Consider the following 9,696-nt stretch of genomic DNA (forward strand, 5'->3'; position numbering starts at 1 on the left):
TTGCACCTGCAAGGGAGCCTTGCTGTCTCTCCAGTGTATTTGACTCTTTGTCCTTGGGGTATAAACAATGTGTGGACTGTGTTTTCCTGAGCTTTTACTCTGGCCTGTTCATGAGTGTGCTATTTTGTAAACTCTCAAGTTATGTGCGTTGTATTAAAAAACCAAATGAGTGATTTTCATCTTAATACCTTGGATGCATTTTCAGTCCTTAGCAACTAGCAGAGGTTTTATAAAGTACGTTCAACTGAAAAAGATGAACCAATATATGTTGACTTTGGTTAAGGTTTCGTTAAAACTCAAAGTAAGCCCACTGAACTTTTAGGGGCAGCGCAGAATCTCATCAGGTCGTTATTAATTCATCACAGGGCAACACAGACACACACAAGAGAAACAGCCAGGCACACAAACACTCTCACCTAAGAACAGTGCAGAGAGAGTAGCTCACCAAACAGTTATGTTGTTGAAACGAGCCAGGGTGCATCAGGATCACAAGAAACTCAAATTAACCCAAGATTCTTTTACTTTTGCATTTGTAATGCAAGAAGATGTACAAAGATGCTAAAAGCCTCATATTCTCTCCCATTAGGAAGGTATTGAAAATTTGTAATGAAAATGTCTTCCTCTAGTCTACTTATGTCACTGAAACAGTTCATTTCTTTTCTTTTTTTTTCTTCCATACGAATGAAAATGGGAACCGAACACACTTGTCTGGTGTTTTTCTCATCTTACAGAGCACTTAAAGCACTTTACACTCGACACATTCAGGTATTTGCACTCAAGTTTACGATCTTATTTGCAGACCGCTGGAGGACTCCTAGTTGCCTGGAAATGTCTGAGCTGAGTTCAAAATGGTGACCTGATTAGTTTTCCCTGCCAATGTGTGGCACTATCAAATTTTAAGCGTTTGGTAGGTTGAAAAAAAGATTTACTACATAAACAAATGAACACAAGGTGTTAAACAATCCAATAATTATTTTGTTGTCTTTGTTATTTTTTTAATTTCAAACGACTTACAAGAGGCCATTTCGTCTTCGGAGGAGCTGCAGTGGTCAGCGGCTCAGGTTGGCGATATGAAAAAGTTGAATGAAGAAAGCCATTGTCAAAACTGTAAATAAGACAAATATTTATGAAATGAAAATGCAAAACAGCAACCTTTAAAAAAAGAAAAAACTCTGATTCATTCAGTTAAAAGAGGCAGGAAGTGTTTTTTTTACCCTACTGTAAAGACATTTAAAACACTTCTGCAGCATGAACAGTTTTTCTTATTATTAATCAAATCAGTAGTACCAATAGTAAAAAAAAACTAAAAACAACAAAACATTTATATATCCAGTCAGTTGTACTGATCTCTTTCAGGCTTTTTTTAAAGCTGGCTTTGAGTCCTCCAAATTAAATTGAACCCCTCAATATGCTCACCACCTATTTTATTGGTTTGACTCCTTAATTAATGCACAATTCTTTGAAACGTCTTAAAAAAAAAAAAAAAAAAAAAAAAAAAAAAAAAAAGCTCATTCATCACCAAAAAACAGTCAGATCCAGAGTAAGGCAGCTCTAAAGGGAGAGCAGTGAAACTATAAATTTCAAACATGAGTTTGTGAAGACGCCGCCAGTCTCCTCAAATATCACCATTTAGGAGAAAGTAACTGGAAGTGTAGAGCTATTAGCACTGATTAATATTGCGGGAACACCAGCGCCAACAAGCTGTTTTAAAAATAGAGCCGTCGAAGCGTCTTAGAGTGAAGATGAAGGCTTAGTGTCCCTTAAGTGGTACATAGACACAGCTTCTAACGTGTCCCGGCAGAGTTGGGGCATCATAATTTGGAGAGTGGCTTCCATTAACTTGACAAATGGCGTCTCAGATCAATAATTTTGCCTGTGAAAAAAGGACAAAAATGCTCCTCGTGGTAACTGGATTGAACCTCAATGACTGGACTACTTGCAGAGGTTAGTGTTATTTTTTTAAAAAAGGTTTAAAGTAATGCTTTTGTCAACATTTCAGACATTATTATATTTTTAAAATAAAATTTCAATTTTCTCTATTCCCAAATTTCTTCCCAGTGTGATTTTACTTTTAAATTCGGTGTGTCCGATTCCGCCAGCAGACAGTGAAGCTCTCTCTGTGGTTTCCGTGTATTCGGCTGATGCACGTCACCTTTAAATGTGCTTTAAATGTCACCGTTTCCAGATGCTGCTGTCTTGTCTGTGCATGTTCCCACACAAACACAGTTGTGGAAACCCCAATGCTCTTCAAATGTAATGAGCCCAAAATGACTTTCCGATCCTTCGGTGAAATAGGCATTGCCAGGTATGTTTTCTTGATCTCGGAGGAGATCCCTGCCACCGTGTTTCACCTTTCTTTCATAATGAGTTTCACAATTCTGATGCGATTGTTTGAGTCGGTCTTCTTAAATCTGTTAAAAAAAAAAAAAAGCAAAAGTATGAAACAAGCAGATTTTATAAGATTCATCCCAGGTGAAAAAACATAGTCTAGATAAGTGTATTTTAAATAGGCTGCATTTAAAAAAAAAAACAAAAAAAACAAAAAAAAAACAACTGGACATACTTTTTAAGAAAATATCAAAAATTGGAAATAAATAAATTTTTAAAAACACGCTTCTTGTATTGAAATATTTTTTTTATAAAAAATAGAATTTAAAAAAAATATAATTTTCATTAAAATTTAATATAATACTAGAATTATGTGTGTGTACGTATAGGTTAGTTTGTTTTTTTAAACTGAAGTACATAAATGTTACTGTTTATAAGCACTCTGTGTCTCATTATATTTCTATGAATCACATATACATATGAAATCGGTGCACCCCTAATTTGTAATCATATTTCTCTGGGCCACAGTTAAAATGTGACACATCAGAACCTTTTAATGACGTGGAATCCAAAATGTAGCATTTCTTGATTTACAGCATCTTGTACTCTAATACAACTCAAGTATCTAGAAACACATTATGTGTGATATGTGCTGTTATAAACTGAAATCAACTCACAACAAAACGGGGTGCAATTAAAGATCAACATCTGGTTTATATCGCAGTCGTTGCCACAGAATCATCTAAAGGGATGACACTGAAAAGGTTCATCCGTCTCACAGCAACATTAGAAGATGACCGCCTGCCTGGACCTTAAGGATTGCAGCATGGTGAGAGAAATTCATCTTGACTGGTTTTGGTCTCTCACCTTTCAGACTCCAGCTCTGCTGCGCTGCAGCTCCATTACTTTCTACTGACACATTTGAAACGTTTACCTCAGATTGTGTTTTGTAAGGAACCTTCACAAAAACAGCTTATTAAACTTTAACTGAATGTGAGGTCCGTTATCAACATTAACAGCTCAGGCCCTGATTTATAAATCTGGATTTTTCTTGTTTAATGGATGAAATGGCGTGAATAAATCATGTTATGGAAACAATTCAGTTATGGAGAGACATGATTATTGGGAAACTGGCAGTAATTTGTTATGGTTTACTATGATCTGTGGGGTTTAGTTAAATAAACTATTTTCTGTTCCACTAATTCTTTCAGTAAAATTGGTACAGACACATGAAAGAAAAATATTTTCCCCCTATATTTTTCTCTTTCTTAAATCATGAATTCATTGCAGTTCATCCGATTTTGGGTTTATTTCTACCTGCCACAACCCAGTTTGATCACTGCCTGACATGTCAAATCAAAGAATCACTGAAAAGACATTAGGCCTCATAAAGCAATGCATTATGCCCATATCTTAAAAAAACAAAGAAGAATAGATGAAAAGCAAACTTGGTGACATCTGTCAGCCTTGAGAGGGTTACAACACCATTCCTAAGAATGGGGGTCATTATGCACGAATGGTGAAAACATGGAACAGTGGATAACATTCCCAGAAGGGATGCCAAAAACCTGTGAGAAAGCAGTCTGTGGACAGATAAGATAAGAGTGGCATCTCCAAAAAAGAACATCATGCCACCAGACAAACAAGGTGGTTGTGGTGTGAAGGTCTGGGACTGACTTCCTTCCTCAAGACCCGCATCTTCTGCCTGTTATTGGTGGGACCGTAAATTCTGCAACTTACGAGAAAGTCCTGAAACACAGTCTCCTGTCAAGAGCCCGAAAGCACACCATCAAGTCCACCACAGAACGGCTTAGCAACAAAACAGAGGCGTTGAAGTGGTCTTGTCAAATGCAACATTTAAATACAACTGAGATGCAGCATTTTAAATAGTTTCTTTACGCTCGAAAGCCACTGAATCTAACCATTCCTGCAAAGAAGAGAAGGTAAAAACAGTGTTGTAGTCAAGACCACCTAACCCGAGACCAAGACAAGACCAATACAAGAGTGTATCGAGACCGAGACAAGACCAAGACTCTTAGGGTCCGAGACCGAGTCAAGACCAAGACCGAGGGAAGTCGAGATCAAGTCAAGACCAAGACCAGCGCCCTGCGCTACATGACACAATAAAATGTGAAATATGATCAAAATTGCTAATCAAATTGATCTGGAAGATTCACATTCCCATAAAAACTCCTAGATATTAAATACTTAGAGCTAAATATATATAACCAACATTAAAAGCAGAAGAAACTCTTTGTTCTGCTTATCTAAAAAGATAATGCCCTGGGCCTTTGCCCATTTCATTCATGTCAGAAATCACCACTGTCTGCACCATTGAACACAGCAATTGAGGCAATGCCCAGATGGTAAACAATGCTCAACTATGAACACTGACCAAAGAGCGACAAGCAAGATGTAACCAAGCACAAGGCGTTCACCATGACTTTTCTCACCCTCTCTCCCACTGCATGAAGCCAGGCAGCACAATGCTGCACATCATGGCAGATATTACAGCTGCCACTTTGAGCGAAAACAATCAAAGAGCAATGCTCATGCTCTACGTGCTCTTTTGTTCCTGTGTTGTATTTACTTGCTAATTAAATAAATATCAATGTATATAATAAAATAAAATAAAATAATGAGGTGGAGAATTACAAGAACAAAGAAGGGCTCCCAGTGAGGCTCCAGTCCTATCCTCTTAGTAAAGAGAAGTTCAGAAGATTCAGATCGTTCGTGAATGTCACACAGTGACGTGCGGTGAGGTTCATAGCTGGTGAGGATTTACAAATATAGACCCCCTGCATGTTATTGTTTATATATGGAGATTTCACGCATGTGGACAACGCTAGAGGGTAAAAAGACAATACATACGTCATCCAAAGCCGCGCTGCAGCGGTAGAATAATTCCGTTTACTCAATCAAACTTGGACATGCAGATATTATTAATTTTGTGCTGTGATCCACAGCAAAGAGAAAACCCGTTAAACCACAACTCGAAACCACTTATTTCTCGCTCTCTGCATCAGGGCAGCTACGTGCAGACTCGTTGCCATAGCAACTGAGAACAACGCCACATAAGAAACACTGAAATATTTCCCACACAAAGAGCAGGACATTCAACCTGTTGCAGTAGTATGGTTTTAGACTTAGGTTTATTTGGTGATTATTAATAAGTGATTGCTGTGGTAAGAGAAAACTCTAAATATATCGCTGAACTTGACTGTATGGCTAGCTCCAAGGCTAGCTCGCTGTTACTGTCTCTTACTCTGCAGTCACAATGTCCGGGATCATGAGCGCCCCCTGCCATGAGGCAAGAAAACTGCCTGCCTCACCTCGAATCTGTTCTCTTCCGTTTATGATCGCTACTCAGCACACGAAACACAGTTGGTGACAAGAAACACTTTACAGTACATTATATTAGGCTATATAAGCTAAATTATGGAAAATCAGTTTATATATTAAATGTTTTTTAACCATTTTATTGGTAATATTAAAATTTGTTTCATCTTTTGAAGTATTAAATTGTGACAAAACAGCAAGGGTCAAGATCAGTGAGGATCAAATAATTTGTCTCCAGCACTCTCCATGCTTACTTATTACAAATGTTTTAATGTGGCACAAATACCATACAATATAAACCTCTTTTAGATGAAAAAGTAACATGATTAGACAAAACAGAGATGACCCATCCAAGCCTAATACCGTTATGATAACACCCCTCCCTTTTAGATGAGCTTCTTCTACTCACATCCTCCCTGGTAAATCATATTAAGGGGGCATTACAGCACGTAAATATTAAGACAATATATAAACTGTCAAAATAAATATCCACAGACCAGCCAAAAATTGATCAGTTTTTTTTCCAACGGGAACTGAGTGGTGTTTTCCGAGATGCTGCTTTAAACATCTGCTTGTTGGAAGGTTTAATCCAGTCAAACGTATCCCACCAAAACCTTTTGCTTGTAAATCTTAGAATATCACAAACAAACATTTGCACCTTAAAAACAAACTGCCGAATATGCTGTGGCCCCTTTTCTCAGATTAGGAATAACTTTTGCTTCGGATGCAAATATTTAAGACCGTGACATTTTTAAAAGATTTTTTTTTGTTTTTTTTTCATACTCTGCAAGTACAATGAATATCTCAGCTGGCTGCTTCAAAAGAAACAAATTATAGATTTGAAATGAGCCAGTGTGAAAGAGAAAAAGCAATTTAGGCAAATGCAGAAGCACCGAAGGAGAAAAGTACCAAAGGGCTACGCTGAAAAATTAAAGCTGAGAAAAGCCTTTTGAGTGGCAGAGAGGTTGCGTAAACAACTGATATGAAAGGGAGCGAGGTCTGTTCTGTTTTGTCGCGAGGCTACGCAGTATCTTCGGAGCTGTTGCAGATATTCACTTCACCTTGTTTTCAAACCTGCACACAAAGGAATCTAATTAAACATTTAACCAAGAAGATATCCTGAAATTAAACGTCTTCAGCTTGCTTTGATGTCACTTTCTTTTGGCCTTGCCTTGTTTATTAAGCACTCCATGGTCACTAGAGGTAAGTTGTAAAAGCATTATCATTGATAATACAGATGCAATAAAGGTGCAGTCCAGTAGAAATAGAAGAATTTAGCTTATCTGAACACCTGAACCTGGCTAGAGGCTATTTTAGGCAGTGGAAGCAGTTGGAGTTTGGATGTGTGTGCAGGTGTTTTTGTTGTCATAATGTCAAGCAATCTACAGAAAAAGTCTGGTAGCACTTTATTTGAAGGGGTGTGCAAAAAAACTGATAATACACTGTATTAAAGGTGACATAACACCTGTCATGAACACGAAGGAGTCTTCATGAATCCTTATGACTGTTGTCATGAAGTGTCATTCGGTAAATAATGACACATTTAATGCAAAATTTACACTTTTAATGCAAATTTTAATGCAAATTTTAATAGAACTTTGCATTAAAAGGTTCAGTATTGACCAAATAATGCAACGTTTACACTTTTAATGGACTTTTAATACAACTTTTAGTGCTACTTTCCATTAATAGTGTCATTATTTACCGAATGACACTTCATCATGACAACAGTCGTAATCATTCATGAAGACTCCTTCATGTTCATAACAAGTGCCATGTCAGGTTTATGACAGTCTTATACACATCCCCTTCAAATAAAGTGCTATCAAAACTTTTTTTTTAAAACTCTCTTTTAAATGTATATCAGATTGAGGAATCTGATGATTGAAAGGGAGAACCAGTTTTTTTCATACCTCTTATATGTCGAAACATATATTTTAATGTCTTTCTTTTAATTTCCACAAACAACATAGAGCAAAAAAGAAAAAAACAAACATTTTATTAATAAACATTAGCAAAGCCATAGTTTATCTGCACATGTTATAGTTTCTTGCAAACGTATTCCTTCTGTCTGAACTTTTTCACATTTATCACATTGCAACTTCATGCTTGTATGTATTTCATTCGGATTTTAATACTTACAGAATTTGGTGCTAGATGATGCAATGGAAAGAAACGAATACTTGATTTATGTTTTCACATGCATTTTTCATGTATAGAAATTTAAAAAGTGTGGCCTTAGATTTAGTTTGAATTGCCGTACCGTGATGCAAAAGACTTGGAACCAGTGCCAGTGTGATTGAACTTGAGATGCTTTTTTACAAGACAGTACAAACATTTTCCTCTCTGGACATGCAAAAGCTGGTGAAAATCTTAGGAAAAACAACTTTCTGCTGTAGTTTTGCAAACGCTACAATGTACTGAAAACAAATCGCACTATTCAGATTCCCATTTCTAAAATCAACAGTCATTTTCCTTCCACATAATATTAAGCACTAACTTTTGTGGATCTATCGCATAAGTTCAAAATGTGTTAGAGGTCAAAAAGGTCAGAGGCACAAACAGCTTTTAAAGGCATTGTATGTGTGTTGTGTTATTCATGAAACCCGCCATGGCTTTGATGTCTGTTTCTTTCGTTTTAGTATTATTTTTTTCTTTCTGGGCTTCAGTTTGTTTCTGCTACTGTTGGCTGCTGTTTGTTTTGTTTTTCTTAGTTTATCTTAAATTGCTCTCATCCTATCTCATTCCACCATGTGGCAGTTCTGTTTCACATTAGCTCCTCAACATTTCCTCATGTAATTACTCCTCCTATTATATAAACCACCTTGATGGTTTTCTCTGTTGTCTGTCGGATTTATTTCGCCACTTTCAAATATTCCATTTCCTCCTGGCAGCTTGATGTTTGCTTTGCTTTTCAGTTGTTGCACTCAGTGTCAGAGTAACGTCTCCCATTCAGGCTCCGAAAAATTAAAGTGTAGGTGTCATTGCGGTAGTGCAGCCTATTTTGAAACAGATTAATCAAACAAGAACTGGATGGCCTTTCTTATTTTTCTTCTCTTTCACAGGCAAATTTGCTATGGTGCATGCTGGCTACGGATATATGGTTTCTTAAATTACTATTTGAGAAGACATGTCTGGCAAGGACAAAAATCTGGTGCCAAAAGAAGTGCATAGGACTGATTTGGGTAATTAAAAAGTAAGTGGAACATGGAAGTTAAACTTTGTGACTTTAACCCAATTAAAATATTGTATGTTTCAACTGACTGCGTGCTGGGACTTTTCATTCCTGTTTTACATTTTACATTATACATTTAAGGTTAAAACCCCCCCCAAAAAACCTTGTCGGTAAATTTGTTGTACCCAGAACTCCTCAAGTGGCTCAGTTTTAGCTTCACTCGCTTCAAATTCTGCAAAAACAAAATGTCTTCTCGAGCCATTTTTAATTATTAACTGGTTAGTATAAAAATGAATCAATTCGTCTGAAAATGAGCAAGTATACACTGACGGACTCCTATGTTGCTGCATGTTTGCTATTAAATGTTTATTTTCTTATTTGAACAAGAAATTGAAATATTTGTTTATGTGCATCTCATGACATTGTACAAAGGCAAAAAAAAAAAAAAAGTGATCAAATGAAAAATCAGCAGAATGCAGCAATATTTTAAAAAACCAATATGTGTGAATAGCCAACAAAAAAACTGTTCACTAAAATAAGCATGAGTTGCATTCCTACTTGTAACAGTCCTGGCTTAGCAACCTCAAGTCCTTTTTTATAATTTTGCAGTGCATCGGTATCTTTAGGCTGCTGACATTACCATGCGCAGGAGGTAACAGCTGAGCCGAAAGCGACTAGGATGAGTCGGTGCGTCTGAGTCTGGGCTCATGGTTCTCAATCAGAAAAAGGTGGGCAGGTTTTGGGGGTCGGCATCTGCCTCATGCAGAGAATAATCGCGGCGTCTTTTTTCAGGAGTGATGTGACGATGAAGTGGTAGATGGACAGACGGGTTCTGACTTCACCTGCGGTCATGT

Source organism: Gambusia affinis, linkage group LG06, assembly GCF_019740435.1.
Source record: "Gambusia affinis linkage group LG06, SWU_Gaff_1.0, whole genome shotgun sequence".
NCBI lineage: Eukaryota > Metazoa > Chordata > Actinopteri > Cyprinodontiformes > Poeciliidae > Gambusia > Gambusia affinis.